This window comes from Scleropages formosus, chromosome 4 (assembly GCF_900964775.1).
Source record: "Scleropages formosus chromosome 4, fSclFor1.1, whole genome shotgun sequence".
Taxonomy (NCBI): Eukaryota; Metazoa; Chordata; class Actinopteri; order Osteoglossiformes; family Osteoglossidae; genus Scleropages; species Scleropages formosus.
In genome coordinates this window covers 13,432,176-13,446,069 of record NC_041809.1, presented here as the reverse complement: position 1 = coordinate 13,446,069, position 13,894 = coordinate 13,432,176, and the positions used below count along the sequence as shown (strand labels likewise).

Below are 13,894 nucleotides of genomic sequence, written 5' to 3'. Positions count from 1 at the left end.
GAACAGTGCTATCACAACGCCAAGGCCAACCCGGTAAGATGTATCCGTGTGCCTTTTCCTCTAGAAAACTGTCTGTAGCTGAGAGCAATTATGATATCGGAAATCGGGAACTGCTTGCCGTGAAATTACCATTAGAAGAATGGCGGCACTGGTTAGAGGGTTCCAAACATCCCTTTGTAGTTTTGACCAACTATAAAAACCTTTAATACTTACAGTCTGCCCATTGCCTAAACCCCCAGCAGGCTCGGTGGACGCTCTTTTTCTCTCGCTTTGTCTTAACAGTAACCTACAGGCCCGGGTCCAAGAACACCAAAGCGGATGCCTTCTCTCGACTGCATGAGGAGTGGGACAACCACCAGGAACCCGACTACATTCTACCCAGAACCTGCCTGGTTGCACCAATTCAATGGGATGTTACTCAGGACCTAAACCAAGCACTAGCCGCCAAGCCAGAACCCTCAGGTAAACCCGCCGGCAAACAATACGTCCCTCTGAACCACCATCCTCCAGTGGGCACATGTTCACCCAGTAGCCGGGCACCCTGGGTTCAGCAAGACTCAGGCGATGTTGCAACAAAAGTTTTGGTGGCCATCACTGAAGGAGGATGTGCTAGATTACGTGAGAGCCTGTCAGACTTGCGCTCAAACAAAGGCGTCTACCCAGAAACCAGCCTAGAACCTCTACCTGTTCCTAACCGCCCATGGTCCCACATAGCACTGGACTTCTTAGTGGACCTACCGAATTCGGAAGGTAATACCACAATCATGTTGGCGCTAGACTGATTTTCTAAGGGATGTCGCTTGGTGCCACTTCCAAAACTTCCCACTGCCCTAGAGACGGCTGAATTGTTGTTTCACCATGTCTTTCGCTTCTATGGTCTCCCAGAAGACATCGTTTCCGATCGGGTGCCCCAATTCACCTCCAGACTGTGGAAGACCTTCTGGAAGAAGCTAGGGGTCATGGTAAATCTGACCTCAGGATACTATCCTCAAGCGAATGGACAGGTGGAAAGGTTACAACAAGATATCAGCAAGTTCCTTCGTAGCTACTGCTTCGACCAGCCCCACCAATGGGTCCGATACCTCCCGTGGGCCGAGTATGCTTATAACACACTGACACATACTTCCACAGGATGCCCTCCCTTTCAGTGTGTCCTAGGATATCAACCTCCGCTGTTCCCATGCCACCCTAGTTCCAGCGACGTGCCAGCTGTCGATGACTGGTACCGAAACAGCAGAAAGGTGTGGGAGATGGTAAGGAACACCTTCTCCAGAGACAGGCCAGTATCAAGCAGCAGGAAGACGGCCGCCGGCAACCTCTCTCTGTCATGCCCAGCCAAAGAGTGTGGTTGTCCACTTGAGGTCTCCAAGGGTCCTACCTTTCAAAGAAACTCAGCCCCAGGTATATAGGCCCCTTTAAGGTGCTCGGCCGGATAACGCCCATCTCATACAGACTTCAGTTGCCGCAATCCTTAAGAATTCACCCATCGTTTCATGTTTCCTTTTTGAAACCGGTGGCCACCTCGCTACATCAACCTCAGCCGGCCATGCCTGCCCCAATAACCCTACCGGACGGGAGTTGTACAGCGTACTCCGTGCGCTCCTTGCTGGACTCCCATCGCCGGGGAGGGACCCTTCAGTATCTCGTAGATTTGGAGGGATTCGGGCCGGAGGAACGGACATTTTAGACCCCAACTTGATTTCTACCTTTTCACAGGGAACACCCAGACCGGCCTGCTCCCAGACCCCGGGGTCGTCCGCCGGGCCCTCGCCAAGTGCCTAGAGGCGCTCCTGGAGGGGGGGGTACTGCCACGTCAGCGCTACAGGCACAACGAGCTGCACCTGGGAACCAGTCAGGGCGGGAGCATAAAAGACAACGACAAAACCAAGTGTGACGCGGAACCTTGTTTGCCTCGCACCCAAGCTTCCCATGAGACACTTGCTCTACTACACCCTGCTCCTTGTTCATCGTTCCTTGCCCTCACTCCTCGCCCTGTGTCCCCTGCTTCTTGTTCCCCAATTACTGTACCCTCCTACCTGGTTGGCTTTCCTGTGTACTGGCCCTTCGCCTTCCTCTCGACTTCGCCTCCTGGATCATCCCCTTGAACGACGTTAGCCCCTCGGTGACCCTTGCCTGTCTGAGACTATGACTTTGGATTTCCCTAATAAACTTCCTGTTCGCCTTTCACTTGGGTCTGTCATTTCTCATCCGGACACGGAACATGGCAGTGATAAAGATTGGAATGATTGTGTCAAGAGTTTTTCCATCACCACTCACCACAAGTACCTCTGTTTCATTGGTATTAAGAGATAAAAAAATTTTTACTCATTCATTGTTTTATATTGCTAAAACAATTCACTAAAGCCACCATATGTGATGGGTCATCCGCTTTAAATGAGACATATAGCTCTGTGTCATCAGCATATAAATGAAAACTTGCATTGTGACTGTGAAAAATGTCACCCAATGGTAACATACAGTAAGAACAGTAATGGACCCAACAAAGAGGCCTGTGGCACACCATATCGAACTGTAGTTGTGATAGAGGGGGAGCAGTCTTCAGATTTCAGTACAAACTGTCCACGGTTAGCTAAAACACGTCTTCAAATCCAGACTCAAGACTTACATGTTTACTCAGGCATTCCACCTCAAAATGTAATTCTACTTGGCTGTGTTTGTTTTTCCCACCATTATACAACACACACATACACACAGTCTGAAACCACATGGCTCGCATCACAGTGAACCAGAGCCTAAACTGGCAACATAAGGTGCAAGGTTGGAGCGGGAGGGGACACATCCAGGACAGGATGCCAGTCCTGGTGAAGAGAGGTGCTGAGCTGTCAACCGATCACCATCTGGTGGTGAGTTGGATCAGATGGCGGGGAAAACTGATGGACAGACCCGGTTGGCCCAGACGTTTAACAAGGGTGTGCTGGGAACGACTGTCGGAGGACGTTGTCTGGAATGATTTTAACTCGCACCTCCGGGAGAGCTTCTCCCATCACCTGGAGACATGGAGTCTGAATGGACCCTGTTCAAAACTTCCATTGTGGAAGCAGCCAGGCACAGCTGTGGCCAAAAGCCTGTTGGTGCCAGCCAGGGCGGCAACCCAAGAATCCGCTGGTGGAAACCGGTGGTGAGGGAAGCAGTCAAGCTGAAGAAGGGGGCCTTTAGGACCTGGTTGGCTCTGGGGACTCCTGACTCAGCAGACAGGTAAAGGCAGGCGAGAAAGGCAGCAGCGGCTGCGGTTGCGGGAGCAAAATCCCGGGCATGGGAGGAGTTTGGAGAGGCTATGGAAAATGACTATCGGTCAGCTTCAAAGAGGTTCTGGAGAACCATCCAGCAGCTCAGAAGGGGTCGGAGGAGTTTCGCTCAGGCTGTGTTTAGCAGGAGTGGAGAAACTCTGACCTCTGATGAGGACATTGTCGGGAGGTGGAAGGAGCACTTTGAAGAACTCTTAAACCCGAGTGATATGCCTCCCTTACAGGAGTCAGGGCCAGAGGCTTTCAGGCTGTCAGAGTCCATTTCCCTGGTGGAAGTCACTGAGGTAGTTGGTAAGCTCTGGGGGTTGGATGAGATTCGCCCGGAAATGCTTAAGGCCCTGGATGTTGCAGGGCTGTCATGGTTGACACGTCTCTGCAATGTTGCATGGACCTCGGGGACAGTGCCCTTGGATTGGCAAACTGGGGTGGTGGTCCCTATTTTTAAGAAAGGGGACCGGAGAGCGTGTGCTAACTATCGGGGTATCGCACTTCCCAGCCTCCCTGGGAAAGTCTATGCCGGGGTGCTGGAGAGGACGTTCCAGCCAATAGTTGAACCTCAGATTGAAGAGGAACAATGCGGATTCCGCCCCGGCCCAGGAACAGTGGACCAGCTTTTTACCATCTCACAGATAATAGAAGGGGCATGGAAGTTCGCTAATCCAGCCTACGTGTCTTTTGTGGACTTGGAGAAGGCCTATGACCGTGTTCCCCGGGAAATTCTGTGGGAGGTGCATAGGGAGTATGGGGTCCCGGGGCCGCTACTGTGGGCCATTCGGTATCTGTACATACGGAGCAAGAGCTGTGTCCACATACTCAGCATTAAGTCACGCCTGTTCAATGTGGGTGTTGGACTCCGCCAAGGTTGTGCCTTGTCTCCATTCCTGTTTGTGGTTTTCATGGACAGGATATCAAGGCACAGTCAAGGCAAGGAGGGCATTCTGTCTGGGAGTCGGAAGGTGACGTTTCTGCTTTTTGCAGATGATGTTGTCCTTTTGGCACCATCACAGGGTTGCCTCCAACACGCACTGGAACGGTTTTGCAGCCGAGTGTGAAGCGGTTGGGATGAGGATCAGCACCTCAAAGTCTGAGTCCATGGTTCTCACAGAAAAGGATGGCATACCCCTTCCAGATAAGGGAGAAGAGAATTTGCCTCAGGTGGAGGAGTTCAAGTATCTTGGGGTCATGTTCACGAGTGGGGGGGAGAAGGGAGCGTGAGATCAGCTGCAGAAAGGGAGCAGCGGCAGCAGTAATGCAGTCGCTTTACCGGACTATAGTGGTGAAGGGAGAGCTATTCACCGGTCGGTCTATGTCCCTACCCTCACCTATGGTCATGAACTCTGGGTAATGACTGAAAGAATAAGATCGCAAATACAAGTGGCTGAAATGAGCTTTCTCTGCAGGGGGTTGGGACTCACTCTCCGTGACAGGGTGAGGAGTTCAGACATCTTGGAGGAACTCAGAGTAAAGCTGCTACTCCTCCACATTGAGAGGAGCCAGTTGAGGTGGTTCGGTTATCTGATAAGGATGCCCCCTGGGCGCCTCCCTTTGGAGGTATACCGGGCATGGCCAACTGGGACGAGGCCCCGAGGTCGGCTCAGGACCCGCTGGAGGGATTATGTCTCTCAGTTGGCCTGGGAATAGCTGGGGATGCCTCAGGTTGAGCTAGAGGAAGTTGCAGGGGACAGGGGATGCTGGGCCTCTCTGCTCTCCCTGCTGCCATCATGACCCTATTAGGACAAGCGGGACAGAAGATGGATGGATGGATGGATGGATGGACGACCGACAGTTACACAAACACACAACTCATTGCTTCTTTCTATCCGTACAACTGCACGAGAAGAATACGGGTTGGGATAAAGCAGTGGCAATAAATAAACTTACCTGAAACACGACAGACCTCCAACGCAAAATATAATGCACAATAAAAATAGAAGGAACAATGGATGGATGCATTTAGCAGATCGACTCAGCCGGCGACCGCCCCATCCATCTGCCGAAGATGACCCCGGATGATGACCTGGAAACGTTCCGAGAAGTCATCAAGTGCACCACCTGGGCCTGCGGGTGGGCCCCTGAGGCTTGGGCTTTGTGGCTCACCCTTCTCCTTACTGGGAAGGCCCTGAAGATGGTTTGGTTGGTCCTGGCAGCGGCCCTCCTGGAGGCAGTAATAGAGCAGGTGGGCCTTACTCCAGAGGGGCACCGGCAACGCCTGCACAGCCTGTGTTGGGAAGAGATGGCCTGGCCTTTCATTTATGCCCAGAGGGTCCTAGACTCCGTCCGGAGGTGGTTACAGTCGGACCGATAAGACTGGGAAAGGATTTTAAAGCATGTGGCCCTTGAGCAGTTTATGGAGGCCATGCCCCCTGCCACCACCAACTGGCTACAGTGCCACAGACCGGAGACCCCTGCTGAGGCTATCCAGCTCACCGAGAACCATTTGGCCACAACACAAGATGGCCCTTCGCCGTCCGCTGTGGTAACCCCTCCCCGAACCCCGAACACGTCTGGTCTCTGGCCCTCAGCCTACCTTGTCCCCTTCTGCCCCGGAAGTCCCTTCCCTCCCTCATTCTTTTCCCCAAGATGACCCCCAACCCGGGTGGCCGGAAGGGCAGGGACCGGATTCTTGGTGGTGTGGGGAATACGGCCACATCCGCTGGGAATGCTGCGTTACAGATATAGGGGCTGTTGGGCCTGCTCAAGACACCGTCGACATCACCGCTCTCGGTCTAGCCTCACGATATCAAGTTCCAGTGAAGTTCTAAGGGGGTATCTGCTAGGCTTTGTTGGACTTGATGCGTCAGGAAACGATGATCCAACATAGCCTCGTTCCGCTGGCTAGTTCTGCACATTAAAGGTTCGGTATGTTCAAGGGACATGCACAGCTATCCAACCACAAGGATTAAGTTGCATATGGAGGGCTGAAAGTACAGTGTGCCGGCCACGGTCACTCCGTGGCCTCCCGTACCACAGCTCTTGGGCACTGATTGGGAAGGCTTTAACGAGGGTCTCGCGCAGACTAAAGCGGAAAATGCTCGGAAAGGAGCTGAGGTCCGTTGTCTCCTAACAAATGCTGGAACCGGCACTGAGGGTCAACTCTTCAGACTACCGGCTGGGACACCGCAGTTCGAGGAGGTAAGCGACTGTCCACTTGAGCAGTCTCAATACAACACCCTCCGACATGCGCACAACCAGGTAGTCAAGATCAACGGGGTGCCCATGTGCCCTGGGCAGTGGATCACCTACCCGTATTTTTGTATTTGTGTATTGTATTTCATTTTAGAGGATCGTTGCTGCAGTTTGTTGCAATTACGGTAAGTTTATTTGTTGCAAGCGTTATATCCCAACGCGCATTCTTGTCGTCTTGTTGTACTGCTGTTAGATACAAGAAATCGGTTGTGTGTTCGTGCAGTTATCGGTTATATTTATTTATTTAAGCGAATTCACAGTTTCTTGGGGTGTTTGTAAAGGTAAAAATACTATGTCCCATTTAGTGGAGTGCAATCATTCAACAAGCCTGAACAATCTGAACCGGATCTGCTTAGAGTAATAAAGTGAAATCACGTGCAAACCATGCGTGACACACGATGCAGGAGACTGCTGGTGCATGCTCGTGTTTCTGAATGATCCTGCACTTGGGTCTAGCCGTCCCCACGTCCTTGGTTCTGCGTGACACCTGCTTAATGACTACCTTATTCAATTATAGTGAAATAATTTTTGGTACAGGTTATAACCTAAAGGTTAAATGACTTTCCCACTGCTAGCTAAGTGTGTCTGTGAGAAAGTAAGGTGTTGCATTGTTCAAGTTTATTGTCATATACATGTATCATGAAAATCTTCCTGAATGCTTCTCCATAGACTATGGGCAAGGACAGTGGAAATACTGCACAAAACAAAACAATGACAAACAAAACAGTGTCAATGACAGTAAATAACAATAGCAGCAATGACAGCAATAACAATAAATTATGGTAACAGTAGTAACAATAATGCCAGTTGACAGTCAGAGAACTCAGAACGAGAGAATGAGAATGTTTAAAGTGACAGTGTAATTTATCAATGTGCTTGGGAGGAGCAATCCAACTCTAGTTACTAAAGGCGGCACATTGGTTAGTGTTGTATAGTCTTACAGCAGTGGGGTAAAAGCTGTTCCTGTACCTAGCTTTGCAGGTTTGAATAGACCTAAGCCGTTTTGTAGATGGCAGGAAAGAGAAAAGTGCCCGTGCGGGGTGACTATGATCTCTCATAATGCGCATCGTCTTTCTGAGACAGCGTGTGGTGTAGGTGTCATTGACTGCTGGTAGCTGTGTGCCGATGATTTCCTGAGCTGTTTTGATCACCTTCTGTAGGGCTTTCTTGTCCTGTATGGAGCAGCTGCCATACCAGGATGTAATACACCCTGTGAGGATGGACTCCACAGCACACCTGTAGAAAGTGGTGAGGACTGTAGTGGACATCCTGGCTTTCTTCAGACGCCTTAGGAAGTGGAGGCGTTGATGGGCCTTTTTAATGGTCAATGCTGTGTGCTCAGTCCATGTGAGTTTAGCAGTGAGGGTGACCCCTAGGAATTTGAAGCTGTTGACCCTCTCTACAATGTCACCTCCTATGTAGATGGGTGCGTGAGCTGTATCCTGTTTCCTGAAGTCAATCACTAGCTCCTTAGTTTCACTAACATTGAGAGACAGGTTGTTGTCCTGGCACCACTCTGCCAGGGGCCTCACCTCCTCTCTGTAGGACGTCTCATTGTTGTTGGTGATCAGACCCACAATGGTGGTATCGTCAGCAAACTTTATGATGGTGTTGGAGCTGTGACTGGCCACACAGTCATGTGTGAACAGAGAGTATAGCACTGGGCTCAGGATGCTTCCCTGTGGAGTGCCAGTGTTGAGGATCAGTGGGGAGGAGGTATTACTGCCCATCCACACACGCTGAGGTCTGTTGGTGAGGAAATCCAGGATCCAGTTGCACAATGTGGCACTCAGTCCCAGCCTTAGTAGTTTCTGGATCAGCTTGGTTGGGATGAATGGTTAAATGCTGAGCTGTAGTCTACAAACAATAGCCTTGCATAGCAGTTTTTATTATCCAGGTGAGACAGAATGGTGTGAAGTGTGTATGATATTGCATCTTCAGTGGATCTGTTGTGGCAGTAGGCAAACTGCAGTGGGTCCAGAGTGTCCGGGATGGTGTCCTTAATCTGTCCCAGCACCAGCCTCTCAAAGCATTTCATTGCAATGGGGGTCAGTGCCACCAGGCGATAGTCATTAAGGCAGCTCACTTTGTTCTTCTTAGGAACGGGGATGATGGTGGTGTTTTTGAAACAAGTGGGTACAGCTGAGCTTTTTAAGGAGGTGTTGAATATGTCCGTGAAAACAGCAGCTAGTTGCTCACTGCATGTTATTAAAACTCGCCCTGAAATTCCGTCCAGACCAGCAGCTTTGCGGATGTTGACTTAGCTAAAAGTTTTTCTCGCCTGTGCCACAGAGACGGTGAGACTGGCGATATCATTTACTGTGGGAATTCACAACGGGGGGTCTTTGTTCTCGAACTCGAAGCGGCCATGAAACGCACTCAGTGCGTTAACATTTCAGACATTTGCTATTTAGCCAATAATTCCCATTAAAATTCATACTTTTTTATTTTGGCCAGAGAAAGAAGATCAGTTGCATATTGTATATTCGTTTCAAGAGCATATGTGTTTATTTGAAAATTTTCTGTATGAAACTGGTGCCCCGGTGTCAGTAATACCAATGACAGCTTAAGACAGCTAATAACAGCTAATGACAGCTAAAAAGCATCATCACAGTCCTCTGAGATACTAAATCACCCGTGACAGCTCATTTGAATTCATTAATTTGATTATACTACAGTCACACAAACATTCATCCCCTGAATTTTACTTTCAAATGATCCAAGACTGTTCATTTGTGATTTCTCCAAAATGTGACTAAATTTAATTAAATGTATTTGAACCACTTGTCCCATTTGGTGGTTGCGGGGAGCCGGAGCCCGGCCCGGCAACACACGGCGTAAGGCTGGAGGGGGAGGGGACACACCCAGGACGGGACGCCATTCCGTCACAAGGCACCCCAAGCAGGGCTCGAACCTCAGACCCACCGGAGAGCAGAACCCGGTCCAACCCACTGCACGACCGCGCCTCCCAGATTGATTTAGCAGGCTAAATTTATATTTGTTTACTAAATTTACTCTAGTCAATTTATTTTGACTACATGTCCAGTAAACACAATAGTGAGCAACCTTCAGAAACCTTTTTAAGCCTTTTGTGTCCCTGCCCCATCACTTTTTCTCCTTTCCCAAAAAGACTTTCACTAATTAGTAAAACGCTCAGAATGTCACCACAGTATTGAAGGGATGTTGCTGGATGACAAGTTCTCCTAAATGTTTTTTTTTTTTTTTTTTTTGATTACTGTATAATATACTGCTTTTTTTTCACATTTCTCTAAGATGTGCAGTTAGAGCAAGAATGGCATAAAAAATTAATTATATCTACAGATACATTTTAGAGAAAATGAATATATCTGTGATTTATGAAATGCACTGAAGGTGTCTAGTGAGGTGCTAAAATAAGGTCACTAATTAATTCACACATTTATTTACCCTTGATCTGCAGAATCGATCTGAGAAATGGTGAGAACTGTTATGCCAAGAGACACAACAAAGTAAATCACATTGCAAAGGACATCTAGATGTATTTATTTGTTTATAATGCTTGTTGTGTGTTTATGCTGTATTAAATTTATTTATTTTTAATTAACATAATTATAGGTTCCCACTAAAACTTACACACCTGGGCAGATTGATCATAACATGTGGCACAAACACACTGGATGCGTTCAGCAGGTGAGGATTCGTCTTTATTTACATATATGGCACATCAGTGAAGGGGAAACTGTGTACTGTGTAGGAACGCTCTCTCGTTTTTGTGCTGTTCTGTGCTCTTGGCACAGGGTGTTGAGACTTCAGGGTCTGGGGTTGTGTTTCCTCAGGCTTTCGGGTCCAGCGTCCATCTGAAACTCCTGAGTCAGTCTCTCTTATTGTTTGGGAAGATGGGATAAAATAGAGTTGATTATTACTGACAGGTGGAGTAAAATCACTATTCCTCACCATTCCCCTCTCCCTTACCCTGGGTGTGCCACAACATGTAATGCAACTCAGTCTGTGTAGAGTTTGCATATCTTCCAGTGTATTGATGGGTTTCCTCTAGAGGCTCAGGTTTTCTCTTGCAGTCAAAGACACCTATTTCTGGTGACTGATGACTCTAAACTGCCCACAGCATGTGAATGTGTGACCAGCTACCCTGCAATGGACTGGCATCTCATCCAGTATGTACCCCTGCTGGACTGGCACTCAATGCCTCCAGCCTAAGCTGTTGACTGCTGTGACCCTAACAAGGACAAGCAGTTAGGAGAAATGAGTGAGTGAATATGTTCAAATTAAGATAATGTATGTTGTCAGTCATGTGCCATGACGGACACAGGAGATGGACACGGTGGACTCAGTTGCAGGTGCTTTATCTGTAGGGAGATCTACAAGAATAGTTGGGGACAGTCAGGGTTTGTTCGATCCACAATCATCGTACAGGAGGAGCATTCAAGAAGCGAGGTTGAGGACAGAAACACGGTCAGGGAGCCGAGGGAGACATCAACAGGGAACCAGGATAAGGAAGCAGGGGAAGAGCACAGCGAGGTAAGTACCGAGCGTGAGGCAGCAGGAGCAGTGGCTTGTATGAGGTTCCGCAATCAGCCGTGGTTTGGTTGCGCCCTTTATACTCACGTGCCTTGAGTGCTTGCAGGTGTGGCGGCGGGTGTGACATCATGAAGCTAAATCTGCCAAACCATCACTATTTTATCAGGACATTATTTTACAGCATACAGTAAACTAAACAGTGAAATTCAAAGAGAATTGCTCTAATAACTGTACATGGCACCAAAGGTTTAGACAGTTACATCAAGAGTTTTACATGCCACTGGAATGTCTTCTGGGGTAGTTTTCATTTGCAGGGAGGAAAACAAAGGTACTATTTTTGGCTTTGATGGATTAAGGGTATGTACATCAGTAGGCAAGGAATCACTTTAATGCACAAGTGACACATAAATCTGCAAAGGATGTAAATGTCTGAACATATTGCAGTCATCAAGGATTCACTGGTTTATGTTTATTTTTGTAATGGTTCCTTTAACATAGCTCACGTTTGATTTTTTGTCATGCCGTTGGATGGGAAAGAGCGACAGACTCAAGTGCAGCGCTCTAAGGTACAGACAAGACAGTAGACAGTGGATAGGCAAAGGTCAAGCGTCATAGTCAGGATCGTAGTCGGGGAAACCAGGCAAGGGATCAGAAAACTGGAAGCACTGGAAGCAGTTACTCTGTGAAGTGGTTCCGCATCAAAGGGCTTCTGGGGTGCCCTTTTATCCTGTGATCCCTGACAAGCTGCAGGTGGCACTGATGAACCAGTGGGTGTGACATTCTTGAAAACATTTAAACTTCATTCTCTTTAAATAGTTCTAAAGAAACATTGATTCCACTGTACTTAGTGTTTTATCATTTACCTCTCCTGTAAATACCTTTTATCTATTTTGTGTGTATCAAGTAGTTTCAAGAGTGGTTTCAGTACTCTGATATCCTGGGTTCAGTATAGTCATCAGTTTTTCAGTGTACATACATTCATTTTTTGCGATGGACTGGCGTCCCATCCTGGGTGTGTCCCCTCCCCCTCTGGCCTTATGCCCTCTGTTGCCGGGTAATATCCGGTTCCCCGCAGCCCCGTCTGGGACGAGCGGTTCAGAAAACATTTATTTTACATGTATGAATATGTTTAAGTGATACAAATGTTTAATGTGTTGAAAATAATTCTTGTAAATGCATTACATTTCAGTTGAACACCGAAAATTAAGAAGTGCAGTATTGGCAGAGGATACAAACAGCAGTTCACGTTAGTTTTAATACAGTATTGTGGTCAGTCAAGACACTGAACTGTATGTTTGTGAAAGACAGCTGCTACCTTCATATTTACTTACTGTAAGAAAGTTCCCAGAATCACTGTTCTGATCCCATAGGCTTTTGGGAAGAAAAGCTGGATATTGGCCCAAAATGTTTCACTAGAACAGTCTTTGGCCTGGTCCCAGTGTTCCCTGTTATCTTAAAGGCATACGGCTTGGGTTAGTAGTGTGTGTGTACCTGGTCATGAACTTGTATGAACTCCTGTGCACTTTGAGGGTTATACTTGGCAGTGTTAGCATCATTAATGTTCTCTTACTTGATCCCAATCCACATTCACCTCAACAGTATGTTGCATGAATTGTGTAAGAAAATACACAAGTTCAATACTCTCAAGGACATTTTCAACTGAAATCATTCTGGTTAAGAAAACTGTAGTCTGCTGTAGTCCCTGAGCATGCTTTCATACATTAATTTTACCACACCCACTGTTACATTGTTACTCATTGTAATGAGCTTAAAGGGGTGCGGTGGCGCAGTGGGTTGGACCACAGTCCTGCTCTTCGGTGGGTCTGGGGTTCGAGTCCCGCTTGGGGTGCCTTGCGACGGACTGGCGTCCCGTCCTGGGTATGTCCCCTCCCCCTCCGGCCTTACGCCCTGTGTTACCGGGTAGGCTCCGGTTCCCCGTGACCCTGTATGGGACAAGCGGTTCTGAAAATGTGTGTGTGTGTGTGTGTAATGAGCTTTTTCTCCTCAATCAATAGTTTATTCCAAAACTGCACAAATGTTGAAACAGAAATATTCTTTGTGCCTTGTCTCAGTCTTCACACTTGTGATGGACCAGTTGCTCCACATGTTCAAATGGACATTTTGTTCATAAGAATATGTTTACAGTGACATCTCTATAGAAATACAAGCATTGTAACTGTGATTATGTTAACAAAGATGTTGTTAGATGACAGAAAGAAACAAACACATACCTCACCTTTTCAGTAAAATGGCAGCTTGATGGCAAAAAGGAAACTGCAGGAATCTGAATTCTTTAAGTGCCATCAAGAAGAATACATTTGGAAAGTGGGTGATAAAAGCAGGCAAACTATTCTTGTGTTGCTGTTTGAATGAAATTAAAGGAAAATGGAAATAGTGTACCTTTCAAAAATATTTTTATTGATTTTGTTATCCTATTGAACTTAATAAAAATGAATAGTTGTTACATTTTGTTGTGAATGGAAAACTTGGGAGCAGTGCCTCTTGGAACAAGTTAGCTTCATTTCAATAAGTAGGAGATTGGAGTGGAAGGAGCATAGAAGGATACTGTTTTTAAGACAGCTGTTGTTAAAAAGTGGAAGTCTTGTAGAAGTTTTTTTTTTTTTTTTTTTTTTTTTACATTACACATAGAAGTTGTTTTTTTACATTTTTTCATTTTGCAGACGTTTCAATTCAATTTATTTTTACAGAGTGCTCTTCTCACGCAGTGACAATAGAGCTGTAAGTATGCCTTATAGAGCTATAAGTATACCTACTGGCCACAGAGGAAAGGAACAAAAACTCCCAACAGAAAATTGAGGGAGAAAAAAAAAACCACTGGGGGTCGAAGGGTCAGTGACTGCCCACACCTCCTGGGCATTCTAGATGAAATAACAATTCTATGCCAGTTTACAAGTAATAATGAAATT

At 47.3% G+C, this 13,894-nt stretch overlaps 1 pseudogene; it reads right to left on the bottom strand.

The window, feature by feature from the left end:
- Positions 1-10,732: 10,732 nt before the first annotated feature.
- Positions 10,733-13,894, bottom strand: part of LOC114910380 (uncharacterized protein K02A2.6-like) — a 45,000-nt pseudogene continuing 41,838 nt past the window's right edge.